This window comes from Salvelinus sp. IW2-2015, linkage group LG18 (genome assembly GCF_002910315.2).
Source record: "Salvelinus sp. IW2-2015 linkage group LG18, ASM291031v2, whole genome shotgun sequence".
NCBI lineage: Eukaryota > Metazoa > Chordata > Actinopteri > Salmoniformes > Salmonidae > Salvelinus > Salvelinus sp. IW2-2015.
In genome coordinates, this window is record NC_036858.1 from 36,195,408 (window position 1) to 36,218,552 (window position 23,145).

Consider the following 23,145-nt stretch of genomic DNA (forward strand, 5'->3'; position numbering starts at 1 on the left):
GCAGCTGTAATTGCTGCAAAAGGTGGCTTTACAAAGTATTGACTTTGGGGGGGTGGATAGTTATGCATGCTCAAGTTTTCAGTTTTTTTGTGTTATTTCTTGTTTGTTTCACAAAAAATATATTTTACATCTTCAAAGTGTTGTGTGCATGTTGTGTAAATCAAATCATACAACCCCCCAAAAATTMATTTTAATMCCAGGTTGTAAGGCAACAAAATAGGAAAAATGCCAAGGGGGTGAATACTTTCGCAAACCACTGTATGTGTGCCATTCAGAGGGTGAATGGGCAAGACAAAAGTGCCTATGCCTATGAATGTGGTATGGTAGTAGGTGCCAGGCGCACCGGTTTGTGTCWAGAACTGCAAGGCTGCTGGGTGGTTCACACTCAACAGTTTCCCATTTGTATCAAGAATGGTTCACCACCAAAAGGACATCCAGCCAACTTGACACATCTGTGGGAAGCATTGGAGTCAACATGGGCCAGCATCCCTGTGGACAGCTTTTGACACCTTATAGTCCTTACCCCGATGAATTAAGGCTGTTCTGAGGGCAACTCAATATTAGGAAGGTGTTCCTAATGTTTTGTACACTCAGTMTATCTATGTTTTACAGTAAGGAAAACAMCATTGTGTAATATATTACAGCATCTCTGCTGTGAAGCTAAATTACATTGTTTTACATATTAGCACAATCTTTTTTAATACCACATAAATTACCGAAATTACAGGCTATTGGACAGAGAAATAGGCCAATGTGCTCATCTTATCATATTTCTCCAATTCCAAATCAGTGTGTCTCGTTTGCAATGAAATTTTCCCTGTTTGCAAATAATTACATCTGAGACGTCATTAGGAATCTGAACATGGTACTTTCAAAAGTTAGAACAATTGAAGCTTTAACTACTGTCTACTCTTCTTCCATGGCTTAACCCAATGAGAAGGTCACAAGTGTTTCCCTGAAAGCTGTCTGGGTTTAAACATCTTCTATTGTACAGACAGTGAATAGCTTAATCAATTGATAGTGACACAATTCAATTACTTCCCAAGCAAATTCCATTTTTTGTCTCCTCGGCTATAGCAGATTGTAGCTCAGCCTCTGAATGTCAAAGAAACGAAACAATGATATCCACATATGCATCGGAGTCATGTCTTCCCGGGTATTTTAGAGCTTGTTTCTATCATAAAGCACTAAAGCGGACCAAAGCTCTGTTATAGATCACTTCATATAATAGGATCTTAAGCTAACAAGGTGTAGGCCTGTGCCTGTGGCACACCTCAATTTGGGTCTTGGTTTTAACTTAAGAGCCCTTCACTGACACGGAGGTAGGCTATTTAAAGAGTGAGTGGAGGAATTGACTGACGAATCTATGGGTATAGCAGCCTCCAGCTTAATTTTGTCTGTCAAACAGGTAGGCCAACCTTTTATTTCTTAAATAGGAAGAAATAGGATCCAACACAAAGCCATATTGTTCTAAGTAAAGTCTAATTAAAATGAAGACGTTTGAAATGAACTATGCCTGCTCGAATTTGCCTACTTTCAGCACCATGAGCTGTCCATTTTCGATTGATTACGCCACAGATGCTYCTTCCAGTTTCAGCACCACAATGTAAGTTACTCGAATCTGTTTAATGGTGAAGTCAATAACTCTAATAAKTACATCATGGGTAAATGTTTTTTTATTTTTATAAAATCAATTATAGTGGTAGCAAGCTATCAAAGTTGACCTCCGGTCCTCCTTCTCAAACTGAACAGAACAGAGGCTAGTCCGCGCATAAGATTTTTTTGGACTAGGCCTAATCAAAAAAACAATTTGGAAGAAGCCTTTGGACTCGCCTCCTGAACTGCCACCGTAGGCCTACACAGCACAGCCTCTGGTTAGGCAGCACACCATTTTRTTCCTTCTTCAGCAAGAGCAGAGCAGGCCYGGGCTTAGGGTTGGGAATATCCATTGCGGTGTGTAATGCAGCATAGTTTTATTTACACCATCCCAGCAGCTATCTTAGAAATTTAACTTTGCTCTGTGCTTCTTCCATCATGCACTTTGTAGCCTATAGCCCAGGGGTGTCAAACTCAATCCACGGAGGGCCGATTGTCTGCAAGTTTTTTTCTTCTTCTTTCAATTAAGACCTAGACCACCAGGTGAGGGGAGTTCCTTACTAATTAGTAACCGTAATTCATCGTTCAAGTTCAAGGGTGGAGTTCGAAACCCGCAGCCTCCGCCCTCCGTGGATTGAGTTTGACACCATTGTGCTAAGCCTATAGCCTATAGTAGAAACATTGATTGAACCACATACAATAACCTGATCGGCCATGTGAATTGCCGCCCAGCGAGAATAGATGAGGCGCATCGGGCACCACAATACTACGCCAAATAACACACTACATTCTAAACACAGACTGAGAAATTTGAAATGTCCATAATTTTACAAATTACATGACCCTCCTTGACTAGGATTTATCACAAAGACTAAACTTCCTGGACTAGATTATAAAAAGGCGTAACCCTCCCTGGACTAGATTTAAAAAGACCAACCCTCCCTGGGACTAGATTTATAAAACGACTAAACCTCCCTGCTAAGATTAAAAAGACTACACCCGAACAGTTAAAACACTTACCTTGGACTAGATTCAAAAAGACTAAAACCCTCCCTTGACAGATTAAAAAAGACTAAAACCCTTCCCTTGGACTAATTAAAAGACTAACCCTTCCCCTGGACATTAAAAAGACTAAACCCTTCCCCTGGACTAGATTTTAAAAAGACTAAACCCTTCCCCTGGACTAGATTTAAAAAAGACTAAACCCTRCCCTTGACTGAAATTGAAAAAGCATGACCCTCCCCATTTTCCTCRAGGTAACCAATCTGTACATTTCGATCCGTCCCTAAAAAAACATCGCTATAGCCTACACAATAGCACATATTATTTTACCGGACTCACAACGTTTCCCTTTCTTTCTGTGCCGCCAAATGTTTGCATACTACTAGTTAAGTGAACAGGTTTACCAATACTGTTGTAGCATTATATTGAACAGTTTTGTTTAAATTAAACAAATGGTTAGTGGGGAAAGGGTATACGGACACTCTTGGCCTGCAAAACGATGTCATATGTCGCGCAGCTGAGAGCCGAGTGAATCAAATCCCAAGGGGTTGAGGAGGACACTGTGTCCCGGTGTTGTTGCAGTTCATGCTCTCCCCATTGACTAGTAGACTATATCACGGTGACATCTAGATGGCTACCGATGTGAGTTATTTCTTGTGTAGGCTGCCACCCTACTTGAAATATAATCATCGGAGGGAAAAAAATTGGCCACGTTACTAGCTACCGCCGGCGACACTGTGATAGATGCACCTTAGGTCGGCAGGCAGCTCGATACAACACCAGGCAGCTCGATACAACACTGGTGCACTGGTCATTCTCATCAGCTTTAGTGGCTCGCAAGTATGGCCCACAACGTGGTTTACCGGTATGTGTAATGCAGCCCGTCAATCCCCATTAAGAAACGCTGCACCGGTAATATATTGGTAATATCTTTTTGAACTGCGACAAACAAGCCATTTCTCTGTAGTAATGGTGAAACCTGTCTGTCAATTATTATCTGGGTGATGTTTTTCTAGGTCGCACAGTAATATATTTACGAACAATTTAGAGCAGCTGAAATGGCTGGTGTCAACTTGAGCTAAATAGCTAGCTAGGTTAGCAAAGAAAACKTGCAGTAACTCAATGTTGGCCAGCAATAAAGATACTTATAAAGTCAAGGTACCTAACCAGCAGCTRCTGAAAATACTKTTCCACTTCACAGCAGCTTCAAGAAGAWATTTATTACAATAGTCTGAGCTTCATGTGTCTCACCTGACYGCATGAGGTTGGTGCCTGAAACTGATCATTTTATTCTACAGTAAGCATAAGCTATTACTGTAAAGAAATACAGTATGTTAGAGTAATTTTTACAGGAGGCAGTTAATAATTACAGTTAATCACAATATTTTTCTGAATTTTGCCCATAATGCATTAATGCTGTAAAACACATTTACGGTATTTTACTGTGCATTCTACAGTGTTTTACTGTTGAAATTACAATAAGGTCTTGGTGTTGCAATTTCACACTCTCTTGTCCTCCGTCTCCTTTTAGTTCTCTCTCTTTCGTTTGTATTTTTAGCACTTGCCTTATTCTCCCTCCCTCCCTCCCACTTTCTTTCTGATTGAAGGGGAATGCATGGCTGGCATCAAAAGAAAGGAGGAAATAGATAATGATACCAGGCAGTATGGTGTGGAAAACACTGACCTCTCACGTAGCTGAACCGTCACACACACACACACACACACACACACACACACACACACACACACACACCCACACACACACACACACACACACACACACACACACACACACACACACCAGGATATTAAACCACCATATACCATTACATTATACACACATTTCTTCATTCACACGCACGCACGTACCACACACACACACACACCACACACACACACCCCCCCCCCCCCCCCACCCCCCCCCCCCCCCCCCCCCCCCCCCCCCCCCCCCCCCCCCCCCCCCCCCCAGCTGTCATTTCTGCCCTGACTCTAATCTTCGCCAGTTGGATGAGTCCGCTTAAGGGAGATTCACGGCCCAGATGAAACAGGATGGTAAAATGTGTTTTMTGTGTGTGTCAGTCCATTCTATAATGTTGCTTGTGGATTATTGACAAAAGCAGACTATTTGGGGCGGAATAATTGCTAACGATAAAAATGGATATTAAATGGACCTACAAGGCATGGTTAGCTAGAAACGGCACAATTTGCCTTCTCCACTTCCACCCTGACCAAAAGCCGTCTCCCCAGCCACATCCCACTATGTCAGGGAAACAGAGTGGCACTCCAACAGAACACACTCCTAGGGCGCTTACACTCTCACGTTGGCTGTTCCATTTCATTAAGAGGGCATTAGGTTGGGGGGGTGTTTTGGCTGTATATGGTTTTGTCTCTGCTCTTCCATGCACTCATCGTTACCAGAGGAGAGAGTGAGGCACTTCACCTCTCCATCTCTGGCTCTGTRTGTCTGTCTGCCTGTCTCTTTGTGTCTGTTTCTGTCTCTCTGCTTCTGTTTTTCTGTCTCTCTCTCTACATGTCTGTCTCTGTCGCTCTGTTTTTTGTGTGTGTCTAACAGTTGCAGGGATATACAATTTACATACACCATATCAGCCACAAGCAAGTTAGACACAACAGGTTACAAAAGCCATCCTATACACGTAATCCAAAAGCCTGTTACTGTCCAATCATGGCAGTGATTTATCCACCTTGGATTGGTTGTTTATTGATCTCTCTGTCCAGGGACTGAGTGATGGATTGGTCCAGTCATCGATGAAGTCATTAGTCACAGAGGTGTCATACTGTCAAGTTATCGAAGTGTAATGACGCATGGTGGGCTGTGGTAGTGGCGCCTGCACAGGTCATGACACACACAGTCCCTCCCCAGGTCAAGACACAGAAAGTCCCTCCCCAGGTCAAGACACACATTGTTATTTCACAATAGAATGGGGTTCTGTCCCAATGGTGCTGACAAATGACAACCCATTGTTGATTCCATATTATGTTCGATTGATCCTGTGAAATGTATAATTTATCTGTATTATTGTATAAGATCAAGCCTATAAAAAGTTTGAAACTTTCTTCATCCACAGCACACACACACACACCCACACACACACACACTCTGAGCAGCAGCAGCTGGGAGCGGATCTGGTGTCCATGCATGGCCTGTCTGACAGTAAAGGCCTATTAGTGTCTGCTACTCTATCAAAACCAGATGTTCCTGGGCCGTTAGGTCCAAACCATGCCCTAACTCACCTCCCCCTCCAGGTATAACTCAGCCTGGAGTGGACCGCCGACAGCCCTTTACTCACCATAATATTTCACATTAATCCCATGGAAAATAAACGATGTTCTGAATCACCATCTAAGAGGAAGGGGGGAGTTCAGCTCCAGGAGAGGGGAGAGAGAGGACTAAGGCGAGGGGAGAGAGGAAAGGGAGATGAGGGGATGAGGGGTGAGAGACGCAACACAAAGGTAAATACATAGTGAATTTCTCTCCAAGCCACTTATTAGCATCCTCCTCCAGTAGTATCCCTGCTTTCCCCTTGTTTTACCGTCATACCGCACAGATAAAAACAGTCAGACACACATACAGACACACACACACGCACAGAGAAACAGACACACCAATTAATACGTTAAGCCCCAGAGCTATGTGGAGATTAGATAAGATTTAAGAATACAGAGTGAGACTCACACACACACACAGCAGAGGGTGAGATGAGCAAGTCATCAGACTAAGAGAATAACAGCATGCATCTTGTTCACTCTTGACAAGATGAAAAATTGCCTTTTTACTGCAAATGAAAAATCCCGTACCAGCCACAGAGTGGACTTACTTAGAGAGAAAMAGATATGGAAGGGTAAAAAGACAGCAATAAAGATAAAGATGAGCAGGAGATGAAGATAGAGGAAAAAACATTTTTGACACAGATTAATCATCTCACACTTTCATTCTGTGTCAACTGCTAATTCAGCTGGATAAACATCTGCAGGTGTAGGATTTTAATTTCACCTATATTGTCACAGCGAAATAATCCTACAGCAACAGGATTTGAACATTTAGTCCATAATGCTGCTTTGTCAGTAGTTTGGCTATTAGCTGGGCTAAAGTAGGCTACATGAAAAGTGCAATACTGTTGTTAATATAACCGTGTATTKGTTTTTTCAGTGAATTTATGTAATTCATGGAGCTCATCTACGTAAGGAAAATTCTCAGCAACAAAAGAGTGATCAAATTAAGATCCTACATCTGGAATTGGCCAGCAGTTTCCTTCCACTCTGTAAGATTCAGCTGCTTTCTACAGCTCCGTCTCTGTATCTGTTTCTGTCCCCACAGTTGTTCAACTCATTACTTTAGCGTTCTAGATCCCCATACCCCAGGGTACCCCAACTGGCGGCCTGTGGGCCGAATTTGGCTCGTGGGTGGTTTTATTTGGCCCCCTAAATTTTCGGAGTCAAAAAAAAATATTTTTTATTGTGTGGAATTTTCATTGTTGGACATATAAGACTGTAAAAACACTAGGAAATCAGCTAGAGTTATTTTAATTTAAAGAAATCTGTTCCCAAGTATTCCTACCCATAATAGAGAGAGACACGTGATCGTAAAAAAATGTGAGCAAGGTTTGAAATTATTATGTTTTAGTCAAACATTATATATGTTTGGGCTTCTTGCGGTCAATTTGRAGTCTACAAATTATTTGTAATTATGTTCCGGCCCCCCGACCATCCGCTCCWGAAAAAATCACCCCACGACTGAATCTAGTTGATGATCCCCTAATAGTGCAAGGCATGGGTTTAAGGAAACAGTGAAAACAGGGATACATTTATGTATCTACAGTTTTATCCTCATTACAGTAATAAAGAAGGTTGTTTATTTCTGACAGCGTGACCTGACCTTGATATATACAGTACATATGTGTGTACTATATACAGTTGAAGTCGGAAGTTTACATACACTTAGTTTGGAGTCATTAAAACTCGTTTTTCAACCACTCCACATATTTCTTGTTAACAAACCATAGTTTTGGCAAGTCTTTTAGGACATCTACTTTGTGCATGACACAAGTAATTTTTTCAACAATTGTTTACAGACAGATTATTTCACTTATAATTCAATGTATCACAATTCCAGTGGGTCAGAAGTTTACATACATAAATTGACTGTGCTTTAAACAGCTTGGAAAATTCCAGAAAATGATGTCATGACTTTAGAAGCTTCTGATAGGCTAATTGACATAATTTGAGTCACGTGTACCTGTGAATGTATTTCAAGGTCTACCTTCTGACTCAGTGCCCCTGAGGTCAACAAAAAATTGTAGACCTCCACAAGTCTGGTTCATCTTGGGAGCAATTTCCAAACGCCTGAAGGTACCACATTCATCTGTACAAAGAATAGTAGCAAGTATAAACACAATGGGACCACGCAGCTGTCATACCGCTCAGGAAGGAGACGAGTTCTGTCTCCTAGAGATGAATGTACTTTGGTGCGAAAAGTGCAAATCAATCCCTGAACAACAGCAAAGGACCTTGTGAAGATGCTAGAGGAAACAGGTACAAAAGTATCTGTTTCCACAGTAAAATTTTGCTATATCGACATAACCTGAAAGGCCGCTCAGCAAGGAAGAAGCCACTGCTCCAAAACCTCCATAAAAAAAGCCAGACTATGGTTTGCAACTGCACATGGGGACAAAGATCATACTTTTTGGAGAAATGTCCTCTGGTCTGATGAAACAAAATAGAACTGTTTGGCATAAATGACCATCGTTATGTTTGGAGGAAAAAGGGGATGCTTGCAAGCCGAAGACACCATCCCAACCGTGAATCACAGGGGTGGCAGCATCGTGTTGTGGGGTGCTTTGCTGCAGGAGGGACTGGTGCACTTCACAAAAACAGATGGCTTCATGAGGAGGAAAATTATGTGGATATATTGAGCAATCTCAAGACATCAAGTCAGGAAGTTAAAGCTTGGTTGCAAATGGGTCTTCCAAATGAACAATGACCCCAAGCAAACTTCCAAAGTTGTGGCAAATGGCTTAAGGACAACAAAGTCAAGGTATTGGAGTGGCCATCACAAAGCCTTGACCTCAATCCTATAGAACATTTGTGGCAGAACTGAAAAAGCGTGTGTGAGCAAAGAGGCCTACAAACCTGACTCAGTTACACCAGCTCTGTCAGGAGGAATGGGCCAACAACCCACTTATTGTGGGAAGCTTGTGGGAGGCTACCCGAAACGTTTGACCCAAGTTAAACAATTTTAAAGGCAATGCTACCAAATTCGAATTGAGTGTAATGTAACTCTGACCCCTGGGAAGTGATGAAAGAAATAAAAGCCTAAATAAATAATTCTATCTACTATTATTTCTGAACATTTCACATTTCTTGATCTGAGACTGACCTAAGACAGCGGAATTTTTACTAGATTAAATGTCAGGAATTGTGAAAAACTGAGTTTAAATGTATTTGGCTAAGGTGTATGTAAACTTCCAACTTCAACTGTATGTATTTGTGTGTATTATCTGTAGGTGTTATATTTATTATCTAATGTAGAGTTTGCGTGTTTCTCTCACCCAGGTTCATCTTGGTGTTTGGCTGTCTGGTCCTGTCAGTGTTCTCCACAATCCCTGCCCATCAAGACCTGTCCAACCACTGTCTGCTCATCCTGGTGAGTGTAAGGATATARTGCCACTTGCCTTACTGTCCTTGTATGTGCATGTGGATGTGGATGTCTCTCTGTCGCTCAGAGGATCAGATCTGTAGGATAATAAACACTATTCTATGCGGAACTCTGTTTTCAATACAACACCTATTGAATCAGTGACAGAGTCCAGCAGAGTTCCCAAGCAGCATGAGTGCCTTARGTCCTTATGTCTTATGCCACTACATTTTCCCTCAAGGCTGCTGGACGTATAAGTAAGAAGTACAGMTGAAGTCGAAGTTRACATACACTTAGGTTGGAGTCATTAAAACTCATTTTTCAACCACTCCACAAATTTCTTGTTAACAAACTATAGTTTTGGCAAGTCGGTTAGGACATCTACTTTGTGCATGACACAAGTAATTTTTCCAACAATTGTTTACAGACAGATTATTTCACTTGGATTAAATGTCAGGAATTGTGAAAAACTGTTTTTTTAAATGTATTTGGATAAGGTGTATGTAAACTTCCGACTTCAACTGTAAGTAAGCCTTGTCCTAATTGGCCCATAGGGGCAGGACTCTATCTCCTGTTTCAGCGTGAGGCAGCTTYATGTAGAAGTASACTCCCTGGACAGGACGTTAGGACATATACATATACACACAGCAAATTTCAGTYTCAACTGTTCCAGTGTCTATACTGGTCCACACCTTTCAGTGTTAAATTAACACCCTGCTTGATGTAAAGCCTTATTTGCATATTTCCCAGTATGCCTTGCKTTTGGAGTGAATTGTTACCACCCATGACTYTATTTGTTYGTGACAGAGACATYSTTGTTGCATTCATTTYTTTCCAGRCCTGTGMCKTTCACCAAGTGAGAACTAAGTAAATATGTTTTCATAAAAATGTTATTATTTAAGACAATATGAATTTCTTAATGCTTTATTTTGAGGGCCTCGTTTTACCCTAATATATTGGCCTGAAACTCATGGTTTATGGGCACATCAGGCTGCAAGTCACATTATGTTTACTTGCAAAGCTATGTGTATTCTTATTGGAATCCAGCCAGTGGGAATATCCAACATTTAGAATGTTAATTCACCCACAACCTGCATTCAGAATGACTCCCAGGGTTGGGAAGACTAAGATATGATAATACCTAAAGCATCTAAACTCAGTGGTGTAAAGTAACTTAAGTTAACATTTTATTTTACTTCATACATCTAAAGAAATAATGTACTTTTTACGTCCATACATTTTATTCTGCACCCAAAGTACTCATTCATTTGGATTGCTTAGCAGGACAGGAAAATGGTCAATGAACACACTTATCAAGAGAACATCCCTGGTCATCCCTACTGCCTTGATCTGGAGGACTCACTTGAACCACAAATGCTTCGTTAGTAAATTTGTTTTGGAGTGTTCCCTGCATGCCTCAATAAAAATAATAAAACTGTGCCATCTAGTTGCTTAATATAAGCAATTTGAAACTATTATACTTTACTTTTGACACAAGTATATTTTTCAATTTCATCTACTTTTCATAAGTATATTTAAAACCAAATACTTTTTGACATTTACTCAAGTAGTATTTCTACTGGGTGGACTTTTACTTAAAGTAATTTTTCTATTAAGGTAGTTTAACTTTTACTCAAGTACAACAATTGGGTACTTTATCCACCACTGTCTAAACTGAAACAACCATTTCAGTAACGGGTGAAATAAGTTGAACTAACAGATTGGCTTAGTTTAGAATAATGTATGTTATTTATATTTGAGTAGCATAAGATMAATTAATCAATTGATCAATGTACACGCAAAAACATAGATATTGAAACAAACTATTCAAAAAATCMACCTGGACTAGAGCATGCTGGGAAATATGATAATGATGTGTGTGGTTTTGGTTTAACTGGTTATTAACACAAACACTGGGGTTATTTTACACCAATGAGTGTTAATTTCACACCTGAATCAACARAAAAAATGTTACACTGAAAAAGCAACGCTAGGTTACTCTGATCAATTGTCTGTGCATATATTTAAATATGTGCATTTTCAGATATTCAAGGGTAGCTGACGTGTGTGCTGAGTGCGTGTGTAGATCCGTATCATGTTTTATCATACACCGCAATTAGAGCATCCCTACTGTAGGCTARGTTTGGCACTGATGGATTGCAATCATATGAATTACTCGGTCTGCCTCTACCTGCATCCCATAAGAACCAACAAAGCACATGCTGAGCAAAGTGTATGTATGTGTGCATGCGTGTGTGAACTGTACATGTGTGTGTTGCAGTGAAACAATGTAGACTCATGACTCTGCATACTAATCTTCCTGATTGCTTTCTTGTTATTTRGCAGGACCACACAAATTAAAACTCAACAATTATGGACATTCCAATTAATCTACTGCAGCTATACCTTATCAAGTTAGCAATCAGTGATGCTACAGATGTCGGATCTTAACTAGATCACTCTTTTGTCGCAGATCATTTTCCTGTTGCATCAGGAAATTCAAATGAGCCTCGTGATTCCTTGAAAATGAGCAGTACTCGTTTTCTCCATTGGGATCAAGCCTGCTATCAAAATAATATTCTCTCTTGCTCATACAGTATACAGTAGGCCTAGGTCCTATTACMGCAACATTCAAATGTACAAAAATGTATCTGAAATGCAACCATACACATCCATAACCATCATTTTATCTAGCTTAATAACACAAGATAGATATTGGTCTCCACTCCACTAGGCTATGACATACAAGTGTGAAGRGTTTCAAAATAACTGTCAAATTTGTGTTCAATCGTAGCCTGGGGTGGTCTAGTGGTTAGGGCCCTTCTGGCACAAATAACAYTCCCCCGATCAGCTTGATTTAGTTMCACATTTCAAACATGTGACTCGTTTCAGGAAACTAMMCATGTGTCGCAAGTCACGACTTCACAGGAGAGGCATGTTTCTTTCATCAAAATGCGTTGTTTAGCAGAAATGCCTTCTGGAACATTTGAACTTTCATGTGCCTTAATAACAAACTTGTTGTTAATACAAATAAAGCTGTTAAATGATGAGCCTATAAAAAAACTGGCTGAGATAATGAATGGGCTGGAGATGCCGAAGGATGAGTTTCAGATTGGTCTGCCATGTACAGRGGTTGCTCAACTAAACGTTTTGAGATTATGCTGCGGGACTTAGAGGTCATTTGTGGTTTAGTASGGTACCCTGCGTCACTGCTTCATTGCTRCAGACAACCACAAGGGGGAGGTAAAGCACTGATTATGCTTTTGGGTCCCAAYGCGCTAATGTGTCTCTAAATGACAATGAATGGGCGACATAGACCAAATTGAAACTGATAATTGTGTACAACTTCAAAATTGAATTTCAATTAACTGAATGATGAGGATGAAAGAGGTGATTGAATTTAGAACAATAGTGTAAGAATTGCTATTCTTCTGTCCTGCACGCGCACACCCAAAAAATACAATTTTTTTTTTTTTTACTCGTCAGTATTACTTACTGAAACTGTTGTTACACTATTATTCTAAGAGAAACAAACATGTTCAATTAAATTCCATGATATTCTTAAGATATACACTACCATTCAAAAGTTTTGGGTCAGAAAAGAAAATAAGAAAATCTATTTTTTTGTACATTAAAATAACATCAAATTGATTCAAACTACAGTCTAGACATTGTTAATGTTGTAAATGACTATTGTAGCTGGAAACGGCCGATATTTTTGAATTGTATGCCTATGTAGATATTCCATTAAAAATCTGCCGTTTCCAGCTACAATAGTCATTTACAACATTAACAATGTCTACACTGTATTGCTGATCAATTTTATGTTATTTTAATGGACAAAAAATGTGCTTTTCTTTCGATCTAAGTAACCTCAAACTTTTGAACAGTAGTGTATGTGTTGACTGAATAAAAGCAAGTGATGTCTGCTAAATAATCAAGTTGATGGCGCAGTCATATAGCCTCGGCACCTACATAAAGCTGAGTGACTCACTAATTCATGGCTTTGGATCAAAATAAATAAGTACCAACATTCTTTCTGAWAGTCTTTTAATAAGTACATGTTTTGGTTATCCTGACCTGGACACCAAGTATAGTCTCTAAAAGGAAAAATATTACCACCGTCTCTTGCACATGTCATTTTCAATATGGATCCATAACAAATTACTATGGGAATAAAGATCACTGAATGACAGAAATATTGAAACAAAGTAGGCTAATGAAGGTAAACAAATTGTTGCTTACTGGAAAAAGTAATGGAAGAGGCAAGTGGAATGGGGAAAAGACAGCATTCAGAGGTCAAGACAGCACTGCTCTGAGACAAGCATGGGGACTGGTCTTGATAAATCAATMAGATTTTTATTTTCACTGAATCTCKGTTTGGCTATTGGTTAGCCTACAATTAGGGTGTGGAAACTGTCACATTGTACAGAGCCATATTTTCCTAACGGAAACCCTGAGGGTTTTGTTTTTCATTTTTCTTGGAATTGAAACACCATAATATTAATCAAATTAATTAAGCTAAATTTAAAATCATTCCAATKTACTATGTTCTTACAAWTTWTTTTTTTWAATTCTCTAGTACAGCCAATATTACAAAAAGTCAAATGCTTCTCAAAGATGCCCTCTGGGGGTCAAACTAGCATTAACTAGCATTAATGGCAACAATGTCTGACAATTAAATAACGTGCCATAGAATTCTGCGGTAGCCCGCAAGGTGTGCTGCAGTATGATGCAACTTTTACAGGAAGAACCACTGTAGCATCTTCTGTCTATAAAATGAGCTGCTCGTTATGTGTAGATAATACTTTCTACTTTAGTTTTTTCGTTAGCCAAGGAGAACTGCAAATGTGTTGCTAATGCTTCCAATAACATTGGTGCCCTGAATTTATCAAGCGCTATCGACAAAGGTCAGTGGGAAAAAGTTGTGATGAACTACTTTCAGGAGGACGATTGTACCATGCTGACTCTTTCTGACTCTGAAAATGAACCAGACAATGAGGAAATCCCTGATTTAGGTAAAAAAAAACGTTTTAAATGAAAAAGACATTGTAGTGTCTTCTCATGACAGTGATGGGGAAGAAACGGCGATCAACAGTGTTATTGTCACGGAAGAAGTTCACAGAGTTTTGAAATCAGTAGAATGTATGGTAGAAGCAGAGTATGATAAGGAGATGAAAAGAGAACACAGAAGGCTTTTGTATGAAACACCTGTCTCCGGATTACATCTTCAAACTAAGAGCAACCATAGCATCCGTGACAGAAAGGGAGAAAGATTTGATGATTCTTATGGCATTGCTCACGGTCAGTGTAAATCAGAGTGACTTGACACAACGGGCCAAGCAAGCTGTACAAACAAAATGGAAACGACACAGGACGTCTTATTTAATGAAATGGGTTGCAGTCTGCCGTGAAGCATTCATCCAGGTATACAGGTAAGAGTCTAGCTACAGTTTCAGATATTATACGTTTCTAATTTTGTCAGATTTTTTTCCCATTGCAATTTAAAGCTTACTGTTACCTAGCTAGCTGGCATTAGGTGGCTGGCTCGCTAGTTAACATTAAGTGTATGGTCTGTGTAGTAATATTTTCTCAGAAATCCATTTTCATTGTTACTTATAGCCTAATGTTAGCATTGAACCTATTTGGTTAACTTTAACTAGCTATGACAATCAGTTTGCATTGCTAGTACTCTAAGGATTTGMATTATGGTTAATTGTTTAGCTAGCTGCACCAAAGTCAATGGCAGGACAGAAACAGGCTCTCTGAATATGTATTCCCTTGTTCGTGCTTGGTTCGGACGGACCAGATCATCACTGGGGGCAGGTTCCCAGTCATCAGCACTATCTGCAGTGCCTCTATGGACATTCACATGACTATCTCCTAACACACATGCCATACGTTGCTCAGCCACTTTACCCCTGATTGTATGCATATAACTACCTCATCACAAGTATCACTGATATTGTTGTTGTACATACTGTATATTATTTTGTTCTTTCTCTACTGGCATTGATACTTGTTACTTTTTTCTTTATATTGGCATTATTTTTGATATTGCTACTATGCAAGAAACCATTTAGCTGTACWGTTTACACCTTCTGTAGAGACCTATCCACTTAGCAAGATGTGGCTGGGGGTTATYGCATTTATTTTACATGARTCATCAATTTAGACAAGTGTGTCTGGGTAAATGTCATCTAATATTTAGAAAATATTTTTCTGGACACTTTGTTTACCTGGAATTTTTCCTTATTGTAAGATACTACTTTTAGTCTTAATCTTTACCACACTACATGACCTCATATGTGAATCCTTAAAGAGATGYGTGGGGCTAAGGCTTTGGAGGGTGTGAACAATGCTGAATGGGTGTAGACAAAAGAGCTCTCCAGTAATTGTACCAAAAATATTCTATGGCCATTTTCTCAAAGTGGGGTTACAAGTTCAAAGCAGAATTACTTTCCCATAGTTCCTCAAATACAGTGTATTATATACAATTTTCTAGCTCTGAGTCTCTACTTTTATCCAATGTAAAAAAAACACAATTTCACATTTTAATACATAAGACCGAATCAAGGCGGTTGGTCACACACGGACATTTTAACCCCGATCTTGATAAGAAATTACTATACCAGACACTTTTGGATAACATAAATAGGAAACAAATAAAATAACAGTAGGCTACACCAACATTAGTTTCCATTCATTTTCAAAGTGTTGGGTAAATTGCCACAGTAGATTTGCCATGGTACAAAATGCTTAACAAATAGATGCATCGCCTTTAGGGCTCAATTTTTGGCTGGCATTAAGGTGGTGCTAGTGTCAAACGCACGTTAGTTTGCAATTTTGTCATGGAAAAAAAACTGTAACACTGACATTTTCCAGCCCTAACAKCAGGTTATGCATTTTACCTGTCCAACATCAGCACGCTTGCGATTAGATGGGAGGGGTGGAAAATATTTGAGGCGTYCCCTTAAAACCTCTTAAGGATCGCACCCTTTTTTWAAACTTTTCGCCTAAAATMACATTGTTTTGCGGAGTYGAACGGGAAKCCGAGCAGACTCYGACGAGGAGACTGGGATGAAGTAACCAAGGTATTTATTGACACAGGGGGGACATGGAGTGCAGGTCGGGAGAATCTCGTGCAGGTTGCTGGAAACTAGGAGCGGAGGCTGAGGCTGGRGCGAGAGGGGTTGAGACAGGGTTAGCAGGCCGGAGGGGAATCCAGGGGAGTAGTAGAGTGGGGAATCCAGGGCAGAGTAGCAGGATGAGAAGACGTGGGACTGGAGACAGGTACCAGAGTCAGAGCTGGCAGAACTGTAGAGGAGAGGAAAACAGCGTCAGGCAAGGAAAACAGGCACAACAGGATCTGAATAGTAACAAACAGCTAGAAATGTAGACTGACAGAGATTARAATCTGGCAGCGTGGAWGTGGCAGYGCTGAGTATTTGTAGAGGTCTTGATTATGGAACAGGTTGCAGCTGGTGGGGATCTGCTCTGACCCCAGCACACCTGTCTCTGCCCACACAATCACACACACACACACAGAGAGGGCAAGGGAGAAAGTACTGGGGGAGTGGAGGCAGGTCAGGGAGACACAGGATGAGCAGTAGAGGGCATTGCAGGAGCAGATGTGACAGACATACCCAAATCTAACTGCCTGTAGCTCAGGACCTGAAGCAAGGATATGCATATTCTTGATACCATTTGAAAGGAAACACTTTTAAGTTTGTGGAAATGTGAAATTAATGTAGGAYAATATAACACATTAGATCTGGTAAAAGATAATACAAAGGGATAATTCTCTCATTATTTTCCCCATCATCYTTGAAATGCAAGAGAAAGGCCAAAATGTAATATTCCAGGATAGGCGCAATTTCAATTTTGGCATCAGTGTTTGTGCAAAGTATTAGACTGATTCAATGAACCATTGRATTTCTGTWAAAAATGTTGTATCAAGACTGCCCAAATGTGCCTAAGTGGTTTATTAATACATGTTCAAGTTCATACTGTAACTGTGCACTCTCCTCAAACAATAGCATGGTATTATATCACTGTAATAGCTACTGTAAATTGGACAGTGCAGTTAGATTAACAAAAAGTGTAGCTTTCTGCCCATATCAGATATGTCTATGTCCTGGGACATTTTCTTGTTACTTATTAACACCTCAGGCTAATCACATTAGCCTACGTTAGCTCAACCTTCCTGAGGGGGGTGGGGGGGGACACCGATCCTGTAGAGGTTAAAAATCCAAAGTGCTAAGTTCAGGCAGCGCTGGTAGGGACATTGAAGACCAACCAAAAGCTGGTTTTAGCGGTAACGCAGTTGGTTATGGCATTCATTTTGACAGCGGAAACGCAGCCTATCCAGCCGTGACGCACACTGCCCATATGCGCATGGAACAAGATGTAAAAACCAAGTATAGCCTACCCTCCTCTCAATGAAGTCRGTTTTCTTTTTGTAATCAAGTAGCTCGTCAAGATCGTCGATAAAGTGTTTGGCTCGTGAGACTGCTTGGAAAACYATTTTATTTTCCAAATCTTTATTAAAATATCAAGTTGGAAAGGAGCAAAACAGTGAGCTGATGTTCCCTTTTTATCTATGTATTATAGGCAGGCGTACATTATTTTAGCTATGCTTTCATCGTTGTAAAACCACATCCGTGATGTACAGTGGTTCCTCCTTTAAAAGTTGCGTGCTTACACTACAGGACTTAGAGGTACCCAGCGTCACGGCTTCATTGCMCCAGACCACCACAAGGGGGAGTTAGAGAACTCATTATGCATTTGGGTCCCAAGGTTTTTATATGACCAATCATATCGAGTGGTTCCAATGACGAATTTGACGCGAGCCACTGCTCCCTGGTGACTTTCTTCAGCAAAGATGGCTGACAAAATGTAAGTAGTTATAARGTCATAACGAGTCAAGCAAAACATTTACAATTGAGAGGAATATGTTAGTTAATGTAGAGACAAATGATTGTGTGTATTTTTTGTCATAAAGTTAATTTWCGAAAATTGCTATTTAGCAAGTTTTTTTTCTGTCATATCCAATACCAGGTGTATCAAACTCCATTCTGTGAATAATGCTGTGTCTGCATGTATGTACAGTATTACAATTATACACTTCAACAGTGTTTACCACTCCTGCTCCTGCTCCTGGGACATCAATGATTACACATTGTAACTATGCAATAGACTAGAAACATGATTTAAATAAAGACTGCTTTGTAATTCAGATATTCTCACAGATCCTAATGGAAAATGTCCCTTAGATATCCATTTAGAGTCCTRCAATCCTATAAATGTAATTGTTGGCGGAGAATCACGTCATTGAAAAAAATAMTTTTCGAAATACTGTAGGCGAAATGAGTCTCACTGGTGTTCAGTAATGTCCTGTTAAAAATTGTGTAGATCTTATTTATTTAAAGAGCATATTAAAGTTAGAAGCAAAAGCCAAAACTATTTTAGCACCGTTTCGCGCTTCTCTGAGGAAAGCATGGGGACTGGTCTTGATAAATCAATGAGATTTTTATTTTCACTTAATCTCCATTTGGGTATTGGTTAGACAAGAATTAGAAAATTAGGGTGCAGAAATGTTATGCTCTTAGTGTAARCTTTATATAATTAGGCAAGTCAGTTAAAAACAAAGTCTTATTTTTCAAGGACAGCCTACTCCTTCCTCGTGCCCTGCGAGGATTCTTTAGCTAAATAGCCCAGTACTGTACTGCCGACCAACACGTTGTACAGCTCCATATTTTCCGTTACAGCAAGTACCAGTCAAAGGTTTGGATGCAACTACTCATTCCAGGATTTTTCTATATTTTTACTATTTTCTACATTATAGAATAATAGTGAAGACATCACAACTATGAAATAACACATATGGAATCAGTTAAAAACTAATTCTTATTTACAAGGACAGCCTACTCCTTCCTCCCCAATGGGAATTAGAACCCCGGTCTCCCGCGTGCCCTGCATTTTGTAGTACAGACATGGCCTGCTCCCTTATGTAAGGAATTAGGCACTTTCCCATGTTTACTACAGTATGTATTGTAGACTGCACAGTAGCCTAATAAACAAATAAACACGTTTCGTTAATAAAATAATGATAAAAAATAGTCTTTCAAAATGCAGATGTTGATTTAGTTATGGATCCATAATGAATTACTATGGGAATAAATATCCCTGATTTACAGAAATATTGGAACAAAGGTGTCTAATGAAGGCAAACAATTTAGAATCCTCCAATCCTGTAGCCTACTCCCGACCGTCACTTTGTACAGCGCCATATTTTCCATTCCATCCTAACGAAACCCTGAGGGTTTCTTTTTTCTTTTTTCTCTGAATAGAAACACCGTAATATAATTCAAATTAATTAAGCCAAATTTCTTAATCAATCCCATAAAAAAGGCATTKAATTCTCTGGTAATGCCAATACGGAGTACTATCAAGTGCTTCTCAAAGATGCCCTCTGGTGGTCAAACTAGCAATAACTTGCTTATTTGAGCTGTCSTTGCCATAATATGGACTTTTACCACATAGGGCTATCTTCTGCATACCAACCCTACCTTGTCACAACATAACTGATTGGCTCAAACGCATTAAGAAGGAAATACATTTCCACAAATTAACTTTTAACAAGGCACACCTGTTAATCGAAAWGCATTCCAGGTGACTACCGCATGAAGCTGGTTGAGAGAATGCCAAGAGTGTGCAAAGCTGTCATCAAGGCAAAAGGTGGCTACTTTGAAGGATCTCAAATATAAAATATATTTAGATTTGTTAAACACTTTTTTTGGTTACTACATGAATCCATATGAGTTATTTTATAGTTTGTTGTCTTCACTATTATTCTACAATGTAGAAAATAGTAAAAYTAAAGAAAAACCCTTGAATGAGTAGGTGTGTCCAGACTGTATAATAAAACTGTTCATCTAAAATAAAAAWYWWWATAATATGTCTACCCCTTACAAATATTATTATAATCTACATAAGAATTCACACAAGATGAGGTGTAGCCTGCCCGTAGCCTACATTGGTTAATTGAATTGACGCCCAGTGGACCTGCTGTATAGCCTGCTAACACCGCTTCTAACTGCCCCCTGGCGGCGATTCTAAATATTCAATATTCATCCAAATCCTCCTGCTGCAGGATTATTCCGCGACAAATAGAGGGTCAAATGAAGATCCAACATCTGTATATTGATTATTGGATATCATTATTAATTGCTGGCTTTTCTATTCAAATGTCTGGTATTTACAGCATAGCGAACTTTTCGCCCCTCGCCTCTTGACTCTCAATAATGGGCTGTGARTGTGTGTGTGCGTGTGTTCGTGCGTGTCCTGTAGGAGTTTGTGATGATCGTGGTGTTTGGGCTGGAGTACATCATCAGGATATGGAGCGCAGGCTGCTGCAGTCGCTACAGGGGCTGGCAGGGACGCCTCCGCTTTGCCAGGAAACCCTTCTGTGTCATAGGTAACTGTGTGTGTGTGTGTGCTGCACTGTAAAGGTGCTATCACCGAGAGATGCAGCCTGATTACTAGAAATAGACTTCGATTTCGACATTTGAAAAGGTCCTGATGTCGATATATGCCTTCCTCGTGGTTCACAAAAAAAGAAAAACGATTGCCCAACACTGGGCTCAAACTCATGATGCTCAGAGCCGAAGTGCACTGCTCAGACCACTGCTKWACGGCAGTTCACAATGCTCTAGCAAGTTGTGAGAATACTTGAGAATACTCGAGGATACTTGATGGAAACAGTGCCGGTTGGTTTGCGGAGCCATCCCCAAACCATAGCCCTTAGTTTAACCACTCGGAATTAATGCCTAAACTGTTAACCTTTGAGTTGTRTCTGTTTTAACCTTGTAATGCATTGAAAATAAACGTTCATCCATAATATGTCAAATTRCGAATGGAAGCTATGAGATCTTGTTGTTGAGAGATGATCATCAAGACTGTCAATATTCAAGGCTGACTTTAGCTAAGTCAGATGACGTACTTCAATACAGAAACAGAGAAAACAGAAGCTGGCGTTGAGTTCTCATAAAAGAAGGATAAATACAGTTTACAAGAACATTAGATCACTATCTGTTTCTTCTCCCAATAGAGAAGACTAAAACCAGCCACGGTTAGACTTTCAGAATTTTAAATGTGTTTGCTGAAATGTGATAGATGTGAATTGGAGCTAAACACACTATCATCRCAGTGTACTGTAGGAGCAGTAGAGGTTTGTATGTTCTCCGTGTTCTCCGTGGCCCTCCGTACCCCTCTCATTCTCCCTTTATCTATCCCTCACACTCTCTCRCCTTTCTTCTCTGATTGTCTGAAAGTGAATACTAGGTACATTAGATCCATGTSATGACTCCTCCAGTACACTGTGTCTATTTTCTTAACCAGTCTCAGAGCTCCAGATCAACACAGTTTGAGGCCCCGGTCCCCCTCTACGCTCTCTGTTGTTGGGCATCAATAGCCTGATGAGTCGGGGACATTTGCACAGAGCTGGAACGTGAAGATGTTACCCACAACTACCATACCATTTAAAATCCTTAACTCTCCAAAACTTATTTGGAACATGTTATAGTATCATGTGTATCACTCATATGCACTGCAATACATTATCATTAGACTCTCATGAAAGTTTACAAGACTGTAAATACTACAAAAGTATTGAAGTTTGTTTTTATCTCTTTCTGTCTCTTTCCAGACATAATTGTCCTCATAGCTTCCATTGCTGTGGTGTCCGCTGGTAGCCAAGGTAACATCTTTGCCACCTCAGCATTGCGTAGCCTTCGCTTCCTGCAGATCTTGCGGATGGTGCGTATGGACCGCAGAGGGGGCACTTGGAAACTACTGGGATCTGTAGTCTATGCACACAGTAAGGTACAACCAAATCTGTAGTCCAACAGTCTGGCCTAGATGGTCCTATGTACTCTGACCTTCTTAAAGAAATAGAAGGATGTGCTCCCCCTCTACTGTCTGGTTCCTCTCATGTTCTTCCTAGTGAATCTTTCCTTGTCTCTGTCACTACAACTTGCTCTTTAGGAGTTTAAGACCTAGTTTGCTATTAGGCTACACATCCAATACAGTGAGATTTGATGTATTTGTTTGAGCATAATCTATGATTTCCTATAGGAGTTGGTGACAGCCTGGTACATTGGGTTCCTGGTGCTCATCTTCTCTTCGTTCCTGGTCTACCTCGTGGAGAAGGAGTTCAACAAAGACTTTGCCACCTATGCTGATGCTCTGTGGTGGGGCACAGTGAGTCTACACGCACACACATGCACACACACTGGCCCATGCATACACCACACAAACACACGTGCACACTCCTCACATACACACAATAATTTGTAGTTTGACCAAGATGTTTCTATGTAGCCCATATTGATATTCACAGGACTGAAGTTTAATCAGCAGATACAAGAAAACAACCTAACCAGCCCATCTCTGAAAGACAAACAGAAAGAGTAGCTTTAATATCATTACTGGACTTGCCCACCAGTCTATAATATGACCTTAAGATATATATTTTTTTACAACAAAATCAAAAAATGTAAATGGCACATTATAGAAGGGTCCAGACATGCGATTTCACTTGTTTTAGAGAAACGTACACCCAACCAAGGACTCCTTTCACCATCCTGGTTGTGCGGTACAGGGGCTCTGAAAAAACATGAACAACGGCTCCAAAAACACCCAAATACGTCCTTTTAGAAATGGAAAAGCTCTCAGTATAGTGATGCAGGTCTTTATAGGTTGTACACATGAAATTGTGTGAATCTGAACTTTATCCGCAACATTATATTGCATTGTGTTGTGACTTGAGAGATACCGGGTCTGTCCTTTCTACATGTAACTGCCAAAATAAAGGAAACACTTGAGTAAGTGAG

General features: G+C 40.0%; 1 pseudogene; it reads left to right on the forward strand.

Moving 5' to 3' along the window:
* LOC111978209 (potassium voltage-gated channel subfamily KQT member 5-like) overlaps positions 1-23,145 on the forward strand; it is a 152,928-nt pseudogene that overhangs the window by 102,846 nt on the left and 26,937 nt on the right.